The sequence below is a fragment of the Macaca nemestrina genome, chromosome 9 (assembly GCF_043159975.1).
Source record: "Macaca nemestrina isolate mMacNem1 chromosome 9, mMacNem.hap1, whole genome shotgun sequence".
NCBI classification, from domain to species: domain Eukaryota; kingdom Metazoa; phylum Chordata; class Mammalia; order Primates; family Cercopithecidae; genus Macaca; species Macaca nemestrina.
Window position 1 is genome coordinate 90,549,958 of NC_092133.1, and position 18,631 is coordinate 90,568,588.

Sequence of the window (18,631 nt, forward strand, 5' to 3'; positions counted from 1 at the left end):
TGTTACTCCCCTGTTCTGAATACCTTGGAATGATTCTGTCAAACTTAGAGTCAGCCACAGAAATGCAGCATAGGATACCACTGCCCCAGGTGTGCTGCTGGGGTCTGGGCCCTCACCTGCACTCCCTGAGAGCTCCGTGCCCTGGAGAAAGGCCTCTGTGAGGGAGGGAAGAGCACCGACCCTGGACACAGGCTGTGTGGTCTCAGAGTGGAGCAGGTGTTCTGTGGTCCTCCCAGGGAGCCTGACTGATGAGATGGCCATCACCCTGCCCTGGATGCCTTGCTTGAGGGTGTCTGTGTTGCTGCTGGGTGAGTGCCAGCCCTCAGCTCACTCAAAAGCTTCTGGGCTATTTGCCTCACAGCAGTCATGACCAACTTTCCTGACTGGGGCCTGTGGAAAGGGAGGGAGAACATGTATCATGCTCCTTACCTCTGTTTGGCAATACTTGCTGCTGCCTTCATAGAGAAGCAGGTATAGATATCAGGTGTGAATCTGTCCAGATTGCAGTGGGAAAGCATCATTTTCCTTTACCTGTTTCAAATAAATTTAATTCTGGTCCCAAGCCACCACTTATCAGAGAAGATGAGGCACCCAGAATCAATCAGCCTTGGACTCAGCCTGCCATGGTCAGGTGCTGGCCTCTGTCCCCTCACTGTGCTGTCCTCTAAGAAAGGTGGGTGAGGCTGGCACAGGGGCTGTGGTGAACGCTCTCCCTTCCTCACACTCCACTGGGCCATCCTTTCTGCTCACCTTGTCCAGTCTCAGCACTTTCCCCATCAAGAAGACAGGTCTAGGGAACAAGAGGCTGTGCTATTCTCAGACCCAGAGAGGCCTTCCAGCACAGCATGGAGGACCAAGCTGACATTCACTACCTGCCCTTCATTCGATACATGCATCACGTCCTGACATGATCCTACGTAGTCACTGTTTCCTTTCTGTCTGCGCCACTTGGATGTAGACTTCATGATGCCTGGCCCTTTCGTTCATTTGCATCCTCAGAACTTACATCGGGCCCCAGGATTTATTTGGAAATCTGAGTGCAGGAATCACAGTGTGGGCAGGGAGAAGCGGCCACCTGAATGAGGAAGCCCAGCACATATAGATGAACCATCAAACAACAAAAAGAGAAGATAAAGGGTGAAATAGACAGCAGAAGAAGTAGAGACAAATGATAGAAAGAGGCTGCCTGCAGAAGTGAGCCTATGTGCGGACAGTGGGGCTGAGGTGACTGCTTTTTATTGTAAGCTCTGTTGCAACACTGGGTTGTTACCATGTCCATACAGTCTCATGCTTAGCAAAGACATTCCTCCTTAATAATCAATAGTTAATTAATTAATTAATTAATCTTAATTAATGTTCCTATGTTGGCTGGGCCAATAGTATCTTCCAATAGGAAGATATTGATATTTACATATCTCTACCCTACCATTGTCATGGTTCCTCATGTTTTATGATGGTGGCTTCTATAGTCTCCATATTTGTCTTCCTGTCTCAATTTGCTTCCCCCACTAATTTAGTCCCCATATTGTGATCAGGTAAATCTTTCCAGAGCACAAATCAGATCCTGCTATTGCCCTGCTCTGAGCATTGTCATTTTTCATAAGATAAAGTTCATCTTGCCATATTAAACATTTATTGAACTATGGTCCTGGAGATTCAAAGATTCTTGCCCTCATGAGACTCACAGTCTAGTGATAACAGACGATATGCACAAGGCATTAACTAAGTGTTATGGAACTGGCAGGCACTAAGAGAGCCAGGTATACAAGAAAGGCACCAGGGGAGGAGGCCTGAATTAGTCAGCTGAAAATGGGGAGAATACTTGTTGGTTGGTTCAGCCTGGCCATCATTCACCGGTTTCTTCTGCTAGTGGAACTCTCACTTTTCCTTTGGGTAATTACTCCTTCTCCATTCCCCTGTGGCCTTCAGGACATTGGCACTCAAGGTTCAACTGCCCCAACCATCCAGGGATGAGCACATGATCTCAGCATGGCTTGTCATATTCCTCACACCTCTCTCTCTCAAGTATAATATGTCCTTCACCTTGTGGGACTACTATATAGCATGGACAGTTGAGCAGGTTGGACACTGCACTCCTATCCCACTCCTATAGCATCACGTACACAATATCTTGCTCATTTTTATATCTATCTTCTTCCTGCTCCTCAATGTCCTCAAAGTGAAGAGCATGTCCTCTTCTTATTCTGAGGCATCTTTGTGCAGTAGTTACGGGTGAATACGTGGGAGCTAGCAGCCGCTAGTAGGCTCTGTCACCTAATGATTTAATGACATTTGGCTTTAACTCAACCTAATGGAGCCTCAGGTCCTCTCTCTGGAAAATGGGAATAATACTGTTTTAGTCTGTTTTCTGCTGCTATAACAGAATACCATAGACCGGGTAATTTATAAACAATAGAAGTTTATTTGGCTCATGATTCTGGAGGCTGGGATATCCAAGAGCATGATGCCAGCATCTGGGAAGGGCCTTTGTGCTGCACCATCCCGAGGCAGAGGGCGAAAGAGCAAGCAAGTTACACAGAGCAAGAGGGGGCTGAACATGCTTTAAAAACAAGCCCACTCTCTTGATAACTAACTCACTCCCACGATAATGACACTGAGAGCAGAGTTCTCATAAACTAATCACCTCTTGCTAGGCCTCACTCCCAACACTGTTGTTGCATTGGGGTTCAAGTTTCCAACACATGAATTGTTACGGACACATTCAAAGCATAGCAAATACCCATCATACAGGACTATGGGAGGAGTAAAGAAGGCAGATCTGTAAAGCAAGCAGCCTCTTCACACAACACCAAGCCTGGGGTGTAGTATGTGTCCAGTTAGGCAAATTAGTCTTGAAAACCTAGGAGATATACCTTTGCTTTGTGCTGGGCACTTGGAACAGATGGAAAGTCTGCCAGATCCCCCTTCTTTGTAGGGAGCACACACTTTTTCTAAGGTCTTTTCAGCATGTGACCTAACCACCTGCCTGCTTGCACGCACCACATGAGAGAGACGTGTGTGGCCTACAGGCAACTTTGCGATCTGATTTCCCTGTGGACATGGCACACTTTGGTTGCAGGTAACTTACTCTTGCTTATTCCTTCTGAACTTTAACAGTAACCTTGAAAGGTAGACACTCTTATTCTCCCTACTTTACAAATTAAGAAACTAAGGCTCAAGATGGTGAAGGATTCTCTGTGGGTCACTAGGAGCAGGTAGCTAGTAGCAGTGTGGTCTCACCTCCAAAAAGTGTTTCTTTCCCTTCTTTCTTTCTTTTCTTTTTGAGACGAAGTCTCCCTCTGTCGCCAGGCTGGAGTGCAGTGGTGTGATCTCGGCTCACTGCAACCTCTGCCTCCCAGGTTCAAGCGATTCTCCTGCCTTAGCCTCCTGAGTACCTGGGATTACAGGCATGCACCACTACGCCCAGCTAATTTTTTTTTTTTTTTTTTTTTGTATTTTAGTAGAAACAGGGTTTCTCCATATTGGTCAAGCTGGTCTCGAACTCCCGACTTCAGGTGATCTGCCCGCCTAGGCCTCCCAAAGTGCTGAGATTACAGGAGTGAGCCACTGCGCTCAGCCCTTTCCCCTCTTTCACACACTCTTTTTCATTTGAGGAGCACGGTCACCAGGATTCACTTGAATTCCACCATGACCAGTCCCAATGTGGCAGCAACTCTCTACCCAAGTCCCTCTGTTTTTAGGGGTCCCCATGCTAGAGAGCAACAGGGAGGCCTCTGTGGGTGCCAGGACCACCAGGTATTGATCCCCAAGGGAACAAGGGCCACATCCCAGGCCCTGAGAGCCCAGGTGAGCGCGTGGGGTTCCTGGCGAGACCCACTTCTGACGGATGATGTCTCTGACTTCCGTGCTTTAAAAGCAGGGAGTGAGCAGAAGAGGTCAGTCATGGGTTGATCCCCCAGAGTAGCACTGGCATTCATCAACTCCTTTTGGGCTAGCTGCTTTGCATTAGAGAAACTACAAGGTCACTCAGCTCACTCTTCATCTCTCTCCTGGGGCCACACTCTCTTTGCTTCTCTTGTTATTTTCTTACCCTGCTAACTCTTTGTCTCCCTCGTGGTTCTGTTTTTTCCTTCCTTCCTCCCTCATCCCTCTCTCTGGTTCTCTCTGTCACCTCTTGCTTCCATCTTCTCCCTCTTTCTGGTGCCTGGTGATTGAGTCAGGAAGGTGTGGAATCTGTTTTCCTGCCTCCAGAACTGTGACTTCAAACCAAGGGAGGAACCGTTTGGGAGAAAGACTGAGGAGGGTTTAGCAGTTATCAAAGGCCCATCAGCGTCTGGGCGGTAGACTTCCTGTTTATACAGTCCTCCTCCTCCGGGGAGGCTCAGCTGAGCCTGGCCAGCTGTGGCCTGGGCAAGCCGTCAGCTCCAAGGCTCAGGATCCCACTGAACTGGTGCTGGTGTCAGGTCCTGCCTCTTACCCTTGGCCCCAGGCTCACTGAGAAGCTCTGGGGTTCCTCACACCTGATGCTGGTTTCCTCTGCACCCTCCCTCGCATCTCCCAGTCTTCCTCTATCAGAGGGTCCTGGGAGTGCGCACTTTTTAGGAGGAAGATGCTGGCGCGTCCACCCTTACCCCTGCAGTGCACAGAGGGGCTTGGTTGGTGGAATGCCTCTGACTCTCTGTCTTAAAGGCAGGAGCCCCGTGTCTCTAAACTGGAAAGGCATCTGGGAATTCCTGCATCTGTCCAGCCCTCACATACTGATTAAATACCATTCAGGTGTGAAATATGCAACTGTTCTCCTGCTCCTTCTAGGGCCCTAGTGACACAGATGGAGAAAGGCATGGATCTCCATCCGCCCTTATGCTCTCCTGAAGTTCACGTGCTGAAGAGGACATAGGCAGTGGGCAAGGAAACAAGGGACTGTCAATGGTGATACTGCTGTGGGGCAGCTCGACAGGGACAGAGGCAGGGCTGGGGTGCAGAGGCAGTCTGCCCGACCTGACCAGGGGAGCCTCTTGGAGCAGGGATTTGTGGAATTGAGACCTGAAGAGTGAAGAGGAGACAGCCATAAGCAAATGGGGGTGCTCCAGGTAAAGGTCCTGAGAGGGCCCAGGGTTGATGGCATGGAGGCCTAGGTAGTTTGGAGAGGGGTTTGAGGAATCCTGGAAGGTAACCAGAGGCACACCTCACTGGGCCTGCGGGCCCTGGAAAAGAGTCTGGATTTGATTCCAGTGGCACGGAAAAGCCATTGGAAAATTTCCCTCCAGAGGAAAGGCAGCACCAAATTTATGATTTAAAGCCCAAACTGGCTGCCAGGAGCTGCTGGAGGGTCTGTCTCTACAGAGGACCCTGTTGTATGACCTGCACCATCCAGCAGGGGTCTGGGTGCTGTATCAGTGATGACTGAACTAAGCCCTGAGGCACTTGGATATCACACGCATGAGCTCCTCAATCCTCCCGGAAATGGCCACCCATGAACAGAGACAGAGAGCTGGGGGTAGAAAGCATAGTGGCATAGTCAATGAAACACCAATTGTCCCTCAAGTGCCATCCCCAAAACCTCTTGTGAGTGTTTGCTCCAGGCCCATCTGGGTTGGAGGAGAAAGCAAGTTCCCCTCGCAGGCTGGGGGCACGCACAGCTTCAGGCCAACCCTTTCTACCTCCACACCCGATGACTCCGTATTGCTGGTGTGGAATGTGTTATATTGACTCACACGGGCGGTGGGGCCCTCTCACCGTGGGCACAGAGTGGCTTGATGGAGATGGGTAGGCAGCAAGGACAGGGGTGCCATCTTAGAGGATTATCCCTGTGTCCCCAGGGCTGCCCATGGGGGGCTCCCCTTGAATCCTCACTTGGAAAAAGCCTCTTCCTGAATAATAAATGTTTAAAGCAGCCTTGTGACCCCACCGAGTCAGTCATGGAGGCCTCAGGTGACCTGCCACAAGACACTTGTCCCAAACCAGCCACCCCAGTGGGCAGTCAGCGTTCTGGGGACCTTATCAGAGGACATGTCCTTCTTTGGCATCAGGTGATCCAGCCTCCAGGCATATGGGAACTGTGGGGGTTGCATGTGCCAAGACTGCAGATTTCCCTCATCAGTGATAAAGACATTGATAAAAGGCTTTGCCACCCTAGGCCTCAGGGTCATATCGCAGAGGGCAGGCAGAATTGGCTCTGAAAATGATGAGAGGAGCCCAGGCTAGATTGGGAAGAGACCATCTTCTTGCCACACTTGCCCTGTTAGAAAGAAGCTGGAAGCTGATGTATCTTCACCTCCCATGCTGTGCTCTATACATGGAGTAGTATTTAGAATAATGATAGTGAGAATCATCTTCACGCTTTGAGTATGTATTAAGTGCTTATTATGCTAAACATTTTTTCATATAGTTTCTCAATAAGTTCTCTCCTAAATTTAGAAATATTTTGAGATGACAAGGTTGGAGCTCAGAGAAGTTAAGTGACTTGTCTGAGGTCACACTCACATAGGCTAATCTGGACTATAGCTCAGGTCTTCCTAACTCCAAAGTCTAGGCTTGTAACACCTGAACTTAATTCAGACTAAAGTTGTAAAGTTCCTATTCCAGAGTGTGAGTTGATTCATTCTCAGCAAATCCTTTGGGCACTGTCGTAACTCATTAAGCTAAAATCCCCTTGGGGAATGTTTACACACAGTGCTGGAACTGGGTCAGCTTGTGTCCCCTTTGGAGTTGAAACCTGGGCCCAGAGTGAGCCGAGTTAGGAAGCAGCTCCACTTGCAGAGTGCTGAATGCTGCCTCTTGTTTTATTTTTCCTGTTTCCATGTACTATAAAAGCAGCACAGGCTTGTTTCAAGAAATGCAAACATCATGGAAAAACATCATCTGAAAGTGTAACAGTCTGTACGTTAATCAGGGTCCCAGCAGAAGACAGATGGCACACTCAAACTAGGGTCATTTCAGAGGAGTTTAGTAAAGTCACTACTTGCAAAGGTGCAAGCAGGTCACAGGGTGGGGAAGCAGTCATCCAATGCAAAGGCAGGGTGCTTTGGGTAGATGGTTCCCCTGGGCAGAGCTCCCAGCCTCCATCAGCAGAAACCGGGAGTAACCTGGCTGGAGGGCTCCAGGGAAGAAACATTCTGACCTCAGCTCTTCCTGCTGTCTCCATAAGTTGCTGGTGGTGCAGACAGCAGTGCTCCTGAGTGGTTCCAGGACAGAGGTCTGGGCTGAGACAGTGGGGATTAGATTCAGAGGGGCCAGAAGGTATTCCTCACATCCCTCAGAATTTTATCGCATAAAGTAACCTCTGTGGGCAGTGATGTCTCTAAACACACTCCTGCGGACTGAGTCCAAAGGTCACTCGCCCACCTGGATTGTTCTCCCCACGGAAGCCCCTGCAGTTGGCTGCCCTGGAGTACTGCAAGGAATTGAGAGAGTAGAATGCAGTATTTGCTGCATACACAGAGAATGTCATGAATTGAATGAGAGCAATGGAAACATGAAAGGTGGGCAGGGAGGTGGTGGCACAGAGATGGGCTGAGAAGCAGAGAGGAGGATGGGCCAGCATCCCCATCCAGGCTGCAGGGCTGGGTCCCCACATGCTGCTTCTGGAAACCCTCCCCTCCACTAACTGGCTCCCTGCTGGCTCCATACACACATGTGTACACACACACACACACACGTGCATAGAAAGCTCCCTGTGCAGCCAGGGGAGGTGGCAGGAGAGGGCAGGTGTGATCACACATGGAGGCCCAGAGAGCTCTAGGAAGTTATCGAAGTTTGAGTTTGATTGAAAGCCACAGTGGCTTTGAGGATGGGAAGGTGCGTGTGTGTGTGTGTGCGCGCGCGCACGCTAGGGGTGGGGTGGGACCCTCAAGGAATCATGGCAGCTCCAGGTTTTTGGCTGGTGATATCACAAGACAAGGAAGCTGGGAGTTGAATGTGCTTAGGTGGTAAGGGGGATGTGAGAATCACGTTTTCTCTTGGTCTCTGCAAAGGTTGAAATGCCTTTGACATCCAAGTAGGTAACTGAATAAATGAGTTGGAAGCTCAGCTGAGAAGTGAAGACCCAAGATACACGTGTAAGATTCTCAGCATCTGGATGTAGCACATGGACTCCAGAAGCTGCCTCACTCTGAGTGCTTCTGTGGATAGGAGGTGGGTAAGCTCACCTGCTTCAGCACTGGTCGGGGACCTGTGTGTGTGTGTACGTGTGTGTATGCCTGCGCATGTGCATGTTTCTGTCTCTCTCTGCCTCTTTCTCTCTCTCTCACCATCCCAGGACAGGTGGGAAGCTGAGGAGGGGAGGACTCAATCCCCGGAATGGGCTCTGCATGCCTTGCCTCTGGGCATCGAGGCAGAGCAAAGGGAGTGGGAAGAAATCAGAGAGAAAGGAGACCAGGAGCAGCCTCAGAGCCGGAGCCCAGGGTGAGCGCTCCCCGCCGAGCCCTGGGCAAGGGCAGGCAAAACAGAGCTCTCCCGGGACTCTCAGGCCTAGCATCCAGAAAGGGCTGGCTCAGCACTCCCTAGACAGAGAGAAAATGCCTCAAGGCTTCAAGGAGACCATGGGCCGGATCCCAGGCACAGCAGCATGGGTTTCCTCTGCGATACAGGTGGCTGCTGCAGATTCCAGGCAGCCTAAAAGGCCCTGGGAAGTCACTGGGCTCAGGAACAAGGAGGGGCTTTTTCAGGATCTCTAGTGACAGAAACGAGACCAAGTTTTACATGCCCTCTGGTGCCAGCCTTCACCCCTGCCGTCCTGTTTGTATTGTGGGGGCTGGTTAGAAAGGGAGCAGCAGCAGGGGCTTCTCCTTAGGGAGGGAAACATGCCCGAATGTGAGCCAGTGGAGGCCAGAAACCAGGGAACAGCACCCATGCCTCTTTGCAAGACATCCTGGGGAGATGTTTGAATAAGAAACCCAGACAGTAACTCCCCAGTCCTCTTGTCAGCTGGACGATGGAACTTCTACTCCCCGGGGCACTGAAGTCAGTGAGGAAGATCTTCCAGGCTAGCTCAGCCCGATCTAATGGATGATATCACAGTAATCAAACCTGGAAGAAATGCCCCGGACTCCCCTGGGCGGTAGCGGTGCTCATTGAGTGGGTGAGCAAGAGGCAGAATTAACACCCTGGAGTTGAGTATCTCTTTCAATCTTGAAGTCTCATGTTTCTCTGTCCCTGTGGCACTGGACTGCACACAGTCGCCACTGGCACACTGACCAGCCCCACATAACAAGGCCGCATGCCCGCGGTCTGGAGCACAGGCTCCCTCTCACCCTGTGGTCCTGGACCTGTCAGAAATGCATATGCCTAGGTTCCACCCCGACTTGCCAAGCCAGAACCTCGGGGGCAATCAAGAACCCTGTGTCTCAGCTAACTCTGAGGCTCCCTCAAGTTTAAGAGCCACTGGTCTAGAGCAGTGACTTCTCACCATGGCTGGGCACTGAGATCGCCCACAGAGCTTTAAAACGCACTGCCCCTGGTCCACCCGAGGCTCTGATTTCACAGTCCCCCAGAGTGGATTTCATGAGCCAAATGGGCAGCCCGGGCTGAGAGCCCAGGCCCAGACCTTCCCCCAGGAGGCCCCTTTTTCCTAGACTCACTTTTCTCATCTCTTTCCTTTGCTGTATTTCATTTACTAGATTTTTTTTTTCAGAATTTTCTACTTCTCTTTTCTTTCATCCACTTCCCTGAAAGCAGGTTAGGGTGATAGTCTCCTTTCCAAATATTCTTGGAGGAAAAGTACTAAACAAGAGACTTATGAGCAAGTCTTCTGTCTGGGGTTTTGTATGTGGATAGAAAAAATAGTAGATTCCGTTTTTCTGAATGTTTCTGTCTGTCATCCTGGGGAGTTTCAGTGTTCTATATTAAACTGGCTAAGGCATATTATTTGTTTGTTAAATAAAATGAATGTATTTTATGTTAACGTATTTCCCTTGGAAATATAAGTATAAGAAAGTCTTAAGAGAAATATTAGCTTGACATATTATTCAAATTATGATAATTTGGCCAATGCAAAATCCTCAGGGCATATCAGCAACACCGAGAGAAATGGCACTGCTTTGTAAATACGTAATGTGTGACAGTTTTGCTGCCTTCCTTCTTGGGACAGTAAATCAGGCTTTAACTGAGGAGAAGGTAAACAAACTTGAACTTGGCTGCATGACGGAAAAAGACTTTCAGAGAGGCGAGATGTGGAACGGCCAGCTGCCCTGACAGGGCCTGGCAGCAGGCATGGCAGGGAGGAAAGTGTGGGCCTGGTGGAGCTCACATCCCATGGGGAGGACGAACCATGGGCACATGAGCAAGGAAATCAGATGATGCAGAGAGCTCAGGCTGGGAAGGTAGTGGTGTGGTGCTGAAAAGATGACCCAGGAGGTGTCGCACTCGTTATAGGGGAGGACCCAGCTGCAGCCTCAGTGGTGTCATGGGGCTGCCAGGCTGAAAAGAGGTCCTGGGCAGGGGAGGATGCATTTGAAGACAGTAGGGAGGCAGAAGTGAGCCTGTGTGACCAAGGGGAAGGGAAGCTGGAGAGGGCTGATGCAGGGCATTCTTAAAGGGTTTCAAACTATATTCGCACTCCTTTAGAGTGGAAAAATCCATGCAGAGCATTTTTAGTTAGTTCCTGCAGTAAGCTTCTATAGTATCAGGCACGGGTGGGGAACCTAAAAACTGGATTTTTGCTCCAGAATCTAACACATTGCTGCCTTTAAAGCACTTTTCAGTTTCCTTAGAGGAAAGTAATTGGTTGGATCCACAATCCTAAATAGTTCAAGACAGTGATAAAGACTCTCCTCACCTCGTTTAAAATTAAATATTTAATATGATTTTATAAATTCTATTTTTCACTAATTTCAACTTCACTTACCTCCCCCACCCGCACCCTCAGACTTTCCCCAGTCTCTGCATATTTTTTAATACCACGGATGACCCCCGCTGCCATGCACAATGAGTCGGGCAGCCTCCACGTTTCTGTTTCAGGACCCTGGGAAGTGCAAAGGTGCCTGGACTTTGGGGCGTGCCCAGAGCATCACCATCCGAGGCTTGAGCTGTCTCCAGAGCAGAGAGCTCCCTCTGGTTCACATGAGTTTCAGACTAGATTGGGGGCTTGGCACGGGGTCTCTCCTAGCTTCTTTAGTTCCTGCCTAGATTCCAAGCCCAAACTTGCCAAAGATACTTTTTTCCTGTCTTATTTTGTTTCACCTTAATGTTGAATGGTGTGAATATGTAAATGAAAATGATGAGGAAGGACATATCAGTGCTGGGAACCTAAAACATGTGCTCTGCTTTGATTCAATTTCTGTAAAACAACTCATGGTGTGTGTTGAAATGAGACGGAGATGAAAATCTTACCTCCAAGCTGCACTGGACATTTCGATTTATCCTTGTAAACAACCTCTAGGTGGAAGCCAGGTTGAGAGGTGAGCATGGGGGATCCTGGTGGACAGCTCTCGGCCCTGGCTATTTGTCTTATTTTACTTGGAAACCTTTTTTTTGGCGGTGGTGGGGGGTGGGGGCGGTGGTGGGGGGTGGGGGCGGGTGGGAGACCATCTGGCTATGATGAGTAGGGATCCGTCTTTGTTACACTGGCATGAGCTCATGCTGGACCCCCTGGCAGGACAGCTGGTGGGGTGAATTTGCTGTGGAACCATTGGGAGTGAAAGACAAAGCTGGGAATCTGAACCCCCAAGAACATGGACATCCAAACATGTATGTGGAAATCTGTGGTTTGTGAACCATCAGCACAAGTAAGAGAGGGTAAAATCCAAAAGAAAGATTTTCTCTTCACAGGTGAAAAAGCAAAAATAATTTCAAACTCTGTCCTTGGCAGCTGAATTACAATTGGATATGCTCTTGTCTCTTACAGAGACAGGTGTCTAAGTAGCCACTGAGGCTACCCCATCCCATTTGAAGTTATAGGTCAGAGAGCTGCAGTGGGTGGCAATTCACATATCCTTAGGCTATTTGTTTAAATAGTCTGTTCAAAGTAATTAAAATGTCTTGCAATGAGATCATGATGGTTTAGGGTAGAATTTTAGGAACTGGAAATTTCCATGAAATTGGGAAGAGGTGATGACTCTGGCTGATAACTTGAGGAATGGAGCTTAAAGCCCTGGATGTGGGGGACATTCAGGAGGAGGCTAAGCTAGGAATTAAGTAGCCCCTGGTGTACCCAAGACCAAGGCCAGGCCCTAAAGCACATGCATTTAGGATGATTCCTGAACCCTGACTTCCTAGTAATGTCCCGCCCTTGGGCATTTCAAAGAGCCCTGACTATCACAGCAAGAGTACACTGGGGAAAAGTCTAAGTAAGGCGACTGCAATCTTACATCCCTGCCTGTCCTGCAGCTAAGGAATGTCTTTAACACAGACAGACGAAGAGATGTCACCAAGAGCACTTGTCACTAAAAGATGAGTGATGACAACGGACATAGAAGAACCCCAAGAATTAAGGGAAGAACATGCATGTTTGAAGGATTCCAGGGACAAAGCCAGAGAGGGGAATCTTACCTTAATACTGCATACCCTGGCCAGGAAGCATATGCAGCCTCAAGGCCCCAGTGCTAGCTCAAGCCAACACAAGTAGAGATGCTGGGGAGGGACACAGGTGGTCTCCAAGATGCTATTCAGACCCCTTTCAAAGTCTTGGAGGAACAAAGTGACCACACATCCTGATGTGCCTTGGACTGTCCCAGTATTTGCCTATTGTTCTAGCAAAATGAAGGACAGAGTCCTCTTCTCTGTCAGAATGTCCTGGTTTCAATGATAAACTCTATGGCCAGCCTGTCAAAGAGTGAGGGCAACCCCAGGTGGCCCTGTGCAAGTCATTCTCTTTCTCTTGCCTCCAGAGCAGCCAGCCCTGAGTGTGGCACAAAATTGGCTCTTGGGAAGACTTAACTGGAGTAATTTTTATTGTTATTATCCCCCTTATTTTCTACCAGTCTCCTGGCTCCTGTGTTCGTGCTAACTGGTCAAGGCAGAGTCTAACCATTCCTTTTTCCAATTCCAGAGTGCATTTCTAGCTCCTCCCTTCTGAGCTCAGGGCTGCTCAGGGCCCAGGCCAAGTGTTAGCCAACATTGTCATATTGCATGGCCCTGCGTGTGCCGGACCCCTTGAGAGTTCAAGTAATGTTGCCCTCCACTCGGGGGCAGCTCACACCCCAGCAGAAGTCAGAGAAGTGTCTGATGCCCTTTTGGTTCAAGGTGACCCCCTCTCATCATCACAATCCATCCCTACCCACTGATACCTTCATTTATCCCTCCATGGCTGCGGCTCAGACACACAGGAAGGAGGAACTCAATGCAGACAGCTCAATAAAAAATGTGGAGACTCAAGCTTCACCTACTTTTCTGCACATGGCTTAGGAAAGTGCTAACCTTGCCTGTTTTCTCATCTGCAAAACAGAAATATTATCTCCCTTGCAGGGAGCAGGGAGTATTAGTCAGAATGTGCTAAGCACCTGGAATGTAGAAGGGTGCAATGAACGCTAGGTTGGTATTCTTACCTGCATTCAGGCTCCAGTTCTGCCCACCTCCAGGCAGTCCAAGGCTGTCCCTTCTCCCTGTTCAGGGTGAAATGGATGAGGAACCATAGATAAGGAGACCAGGGCTTGAAGAGCCTCAGAGACTTCCCTTCCCAGATCTCCACTGTGGTTTGTGATGGGTGAACACTGACCGCATTGACTACATGACTGGCATTCCACCTCAAACCCTGTGGAACTCGAACTTTTCTCTTCCTGGGCTGGTCTCCCTGCTTGTACCTGGTTTACAGGGAGTATGAGGAACCCCAGGCCAGGCCAGGGATTCAGATGCTCCAGAAAGCAGCTCCAAGTTTGGGTGAAGAGAAGAAGCATCCAGGGAGGAAGTGCAGCAAGAACCTGGGGCTTCTCCAGGCTTTCCTGGAGGAGGAGGGGAGGGTGACGGAAGAGGGCTGGAGGAACAGGAGGCTTTGCATTTCCATCCATGAATGCAGCAGATCCCACAAACTCCCTCACTCTTTGACAGGCTGGCCATAGAGTTTATCATTGAAACCAGGACATTCTGACAGAGAAGAGGACTCTGTCCTTCATTTTGCTAGAACAATAGGCAAATACTGGGACAGTCCAAGGCACATCAGGATGCGTGGTCACTTTGTTCCTCCAAGACTTTGAAAGGGGTCTGAATAGCATCTTGGAGGCCACTGATTGTCCAGGGCAATGACCCCCTCAAGTCCCCTCTTGGGAATCTTAGAATTTGAGTTTCCACCTTTCCAGGAAGCCATGCTGTGGTCCCTGTCCCTGTGGCTTCCTGAGAAGTCAGCAGGGGGCTCCATGAGCCTTGCCCTGCTGGACCAGGCTCCCTGAGAAGGTTCTGTGGTGGGGTTCAAGATGCGCCGCACTCAGCATTGGGTTTGTGTACACAAGAGCAGTGCACTTTTTCGACCACAACCTACGATAAACATGGTATTTTACATCATCATCATGTGTTCACCCCCCCACCATACACACACACTCAAGACTTGTTCTTCCCCATAGTAGATGTGACATATGCCAAAATTTCTCATTTTATTCTCTTCTTTCTTTTCTATTTGAAAATACATTTTTCTTTCTTTTCTATTTTGTTTCTTTAAAATGCTGTTTCTACTAGTTTATGTTAATTTCACAACCTGACTTTGTCCAACATTTCCATAAATGGATTCTCATTTAAACCCCAGAAATATCCTTGGGTCATCCAAGGCAAACCATGGACCTGAGCCTGGCAGCTCCTGTGCTGCCACCTCTGCCAGGGAGACTGCCTTGCAAACCACAAGAGAAGGTTGTTAAGTGCACTGGCTCCAAACAGCCCAAGGATGGGCTCCTGCCTCCTATATCCCAGCTCTGAGACATGGGGCTCATGGCTGCTCTGAAGCTCCGTGTCTGTGTCCATTACATGGAGAGGGCTGGTAGCTCATGGGATTTTTGGGACAACTGGAGGACATGGTACCTGAAAGTCCTATGTGGGCCTGGCAGGCACAGGCTGCCCTGGAAGGTGCATGACCTAGGTGTTGGTCTGTCCCTAGCAGGAGTTCTGTCCTGAACTAAGGAAACGTGCAGTGAATGCATTAGGCTCCAGTTCCCCTTGGCCTCCTGAGCAGGGAGAGGCCCACACAACCTGAAGGGCAGGCGCTCTCTCAGAGAAGGAACTGGAACAAGCTGGTCCCTGGCAGGCCTCCTTCCTGAGTGAAGGCACCAACAGGGCCCTGGAGGGTTCCCACAGTGGCCAGAAAGAAAGCCGCCTCCCCCAAGGCTCAGGAATGCCCAGAATAGTTGTTTCCTCACGGCCTACAAGTCCATGTGACCCAGGCTGAGGGTCCCACGTTCGGGGAAATGCCTGGGAAGGGGAAAGGACAAGGGTAGCCTGTGGCTGCATCTGGGGCCTTCCAGACTGACCAAGGCCGATCGCTCCTCCTCCCCATCAGCTTGCCTGGCTGCAGCATAGACTTTGGCCACTGTCTGGGAAAGCTGAGCATAGCCACCAGTGCCAGCCACCATCCTGAGCTCTTGGCCTTTCCCTCAGCTCCTCCCTGGAGGCTGGCCATCTTGCTCAGGTCTGGCTGGGAGCATCAGCCTTTAGGCCAAGCCAGCAGCAGCCAGAGTGGACTGAGGCCTCCACCTGGCAGGGCAATGGGGAAGGCATGGAGAACCCTAGAAGGGAGGCAGGGGTTCCTATGGTTACAGGATCAGGTTTGGAGCCAAACAGACTCACATCCAAATCCTCACTCTGTCACTTCCCAACTGTGTCCATTTTTGGAAAGACTCAGCCTCGGCTTCCAGTACTGATTTTGTGAAGAACTCCACTCGGTGGTGTCTGTTTCCTCTAGGGCCCTGGCTATGTCCTGAGGTCTGGCCAGCCATCCGCTGCTGCATGTCAGGCCTGTGCTGAAGCACCAACAGCAGAGATCTGTTCCAAGGCTCAGGAATGGGACCTGCGGCCGCTGTGGTCATCCCCTGGGGCCACCGGCTGCAAAGCCCAAACCAGCTGTGTCTGTCCCAGTGCTGGCCTGCGGTTTGCACAGGCAGCATGTGCAGGCCCCACTGGGAGCAGGGAAGCCTCGGAAGGGAATGCCTCTAGGTAAGGGATAGTTCTTTAATTCAGGCTCACAGGGAATAAACACTGTAGTGTTTCTCATGTGCTGGGACTCCAGGGGGAAGGGCCAGACACAGGGGAGTCTGCAGAAGGAGTAGTGCGGGTAACTACTGATGTACAAATATTGGAGTGAGATGGACTTGGGTACCAGTGTGACCTTGGGTGTGCAAATGAATGCACAATCCTGGAGGTCGTTTCTGTCTTCATTGCAGAGATGAGTGGAGAAAGCGTCCAACATAACTTCCTACTTAGCTATTGTGCCATCATTCCAAAATTATTGTAGTACCTTCTATGTGCCAGTCACAGCAACTGATAGGCAAACACAACAGACCAAGTCCTCCCTTGCTGCACAGCACAGGGAAGCAGGCAAGAAATGAACAGATGTGCTGGGCAGTGTGATGGAGAGGAGCAGCAGCAGGAGGAGGCTGGGGGCGCAGCAGCAGGGGAGGAGGGGGCTTCTGCAAAGGCTTTTCTGACAAGGCCATGGTGAGCAGAGGCTGCAGGAAGGGAAAGGTGAACCATGTGATGATATGCAGGTCAAGAGACCACCTGCTGCAAAAGTCCTCTGCCAGGGGTGGGCCTGACCTGTTGAAGTAAGAGAAGGAGGCCAGTGTGGCTGCAGCAGAGAGGACTGAGGTCAGAGACATGCCAGGCTGGTGGGGCAAACCTTTGTAGGCTGTTACGTCACATGGGCTGGGAAGCCACTGGAAGGCTTGAGGAGGTGGGCTGCAGCCAACCATCATCACAAGCCACTTCAGCTGCTTCTGAAAAAGCCTGAGGGTGGATAGTCAGGGGTTAGCACAGTGATTTAAGCAGGAGGCCCCTATGACTTGGACCAAGACAGTAACAGTGAGAAGTGATTGGATTCTGGAAATCTTTTTATGATAACTAACTGGTTTTGTTAATGGTTTAGCTTGGGGTTGTGTGAGAATAAAATCAATCAAAGATAAATATAAGGGCTTTGGCGTGAGCCACTGAAAGGATGAGTTGCCATTTGCAGAAATGGGGATAAACAGGTGGAAATTCAGAGTGTCATTCTGCATATGGTGCATTTCAGAGGAGCAGCTGGGTGTACAAGTTTGGGCTGGAGACAGCACTCTGGAATTCCTTCACGTTTCCATGGTGTTCAAGACCAAAAGAACAAGTGAGTACAACTGGTGCTCAAGAAGAGCTAGGGGCCAGGTGCAGTGGCTCCCGCCTGTAATCCCAGCACTTTGGGAGGCTGAGGTGGGCGGATTACCTGAGGTCAGGAGTTCGAGACCAGCCTGGCCAACATGGTGAAACCTCGTCTCTACTAAAAATACAAAAATTAGCCAGGCATGGTGGTACACACCTGTAATCTCAGCTACTCAGGAGGCTGAGGCAGGAGAATCGCTTGAACACAGGTGGCAGAGGTTGCAGTGAGCCAAGATCATGTCACTGTACTCCAGCTCAGGTGACAGAATGAGACTCTGTCTCAAAAAAAAGAAAAAGAAAAGAAAAACAAAAACAACAAAAAAATAAGATGAGCTAGGAGCACTGAGCCCTGAACGCTGTCACAGTGAGCTGTCTGGAGGAGAAAGAGGAAGCAGGGAAGGGGAATGAGAGGGTGCGAAGCAAAGAAACAGGCAAGAGTGGCCTCCTAAAGGCCAACCAGAAAATGTGCTTTAAGGAGGGCGATCAACAATGTCAGGCGATGCCAAGGGACTGAGGAAGCTTAGCATTGATAACTGGTCTTTGGATTTCCCAGCATGGGGCTGACTGGCCTCCTAGTGCCTGAGCACCTGCAGCGCATGAGCCATAGGGTCAAAATGCTATTGGGCGTAGGCTCAATGAAGGGAGAAGTGGAGAGACAATGGGCATGGGGAACACAGACAACCCTTTTGAGGGCTTGTGTGTGATGAGAAGCAGAGATACTACAGAAGATGCAGTGGGATATAGCTCAGAGATCGTTTTCAATGGTGCTTTGCTTTGTTTTTGATAGGAGATATTATAACATGTTGGCAGGTTAATGTAAGCAGTGAAAAAATTATGGTGTGGTGAAAGGGGAAGTCAGGAGAGGCATCCTTGTGCAGGTAAGGACTGCTTGTCTCTACGTCCCAGATGCTGCGGGCCCGGGAGGGGGGTGACAGCAGCTACAATGCATATATATTGGATGAGAGGGTGGACAAGAGGTGAAGCTTGTGAAAACCCCCTTCTTCTTCTTCTTTTTTTTTTTTTTTAACTTTTAAGTTCAGGGATACATGTGCAGGCTTGTTGTATAGGTGAACTCGTGTCATGGGGGTTTGCTGTGCAGATTATTTCATCCACACGTATTAAGCCCAGTACCCATTCGTTATTTTTCCTGATCCTCTCCCTCCTCCTACTCTCCACCTTCTCACAGGCCCCAGTGTGTATTGTTCCCCTCTGTGTCCATGTCTTCTCATCTTCTAGCTCCCACTTATGTGGAACATGTGGTGTTTGGGAAAACCCCCTCCGTAATGCTCCCTTTCATTCTGTGACAGAGGAAGCCAGATCATGAGCTGCAAGTTGACAAAGGAGAGGAGGAAGAAAGCTTAAGGAAAGGCAAGAAAGTATGGAACAAGCCCCATACTGGGCTGAGTAGAATCAG

The 18,631-nt window shown here is 49.8% G+C and overlaps 1 long non-coding RNA gene across 1 annotated transcript in view; it reads right to left on the reverse strand.

Moving 5' to 3' along the window:
• The window catches only part of LOC105486590 (uncharacterized), a 64,073-nt gene extending 50,333 nt beyond the window's left edge, over positions 1 to 13,740 (reverse strand). Inside the window, exons 1-2 of the long non-coding RNA XR_011608007.1 lie at positions 13,443 to 13,740; positions 13,315 to 13,331 (exon numbers count right to left, since the gene is read on the reverse strand). This is a non-coding gene — a long non-coding RNA (uncharacterized lncRNA). The remainder of the gene's footprint in view (positions 1 to 13,314; positions 13,332 to 13,442) is intronic.
• Positions 13,741 to 18,631: the final 4,891 nt, after the last annotated feature.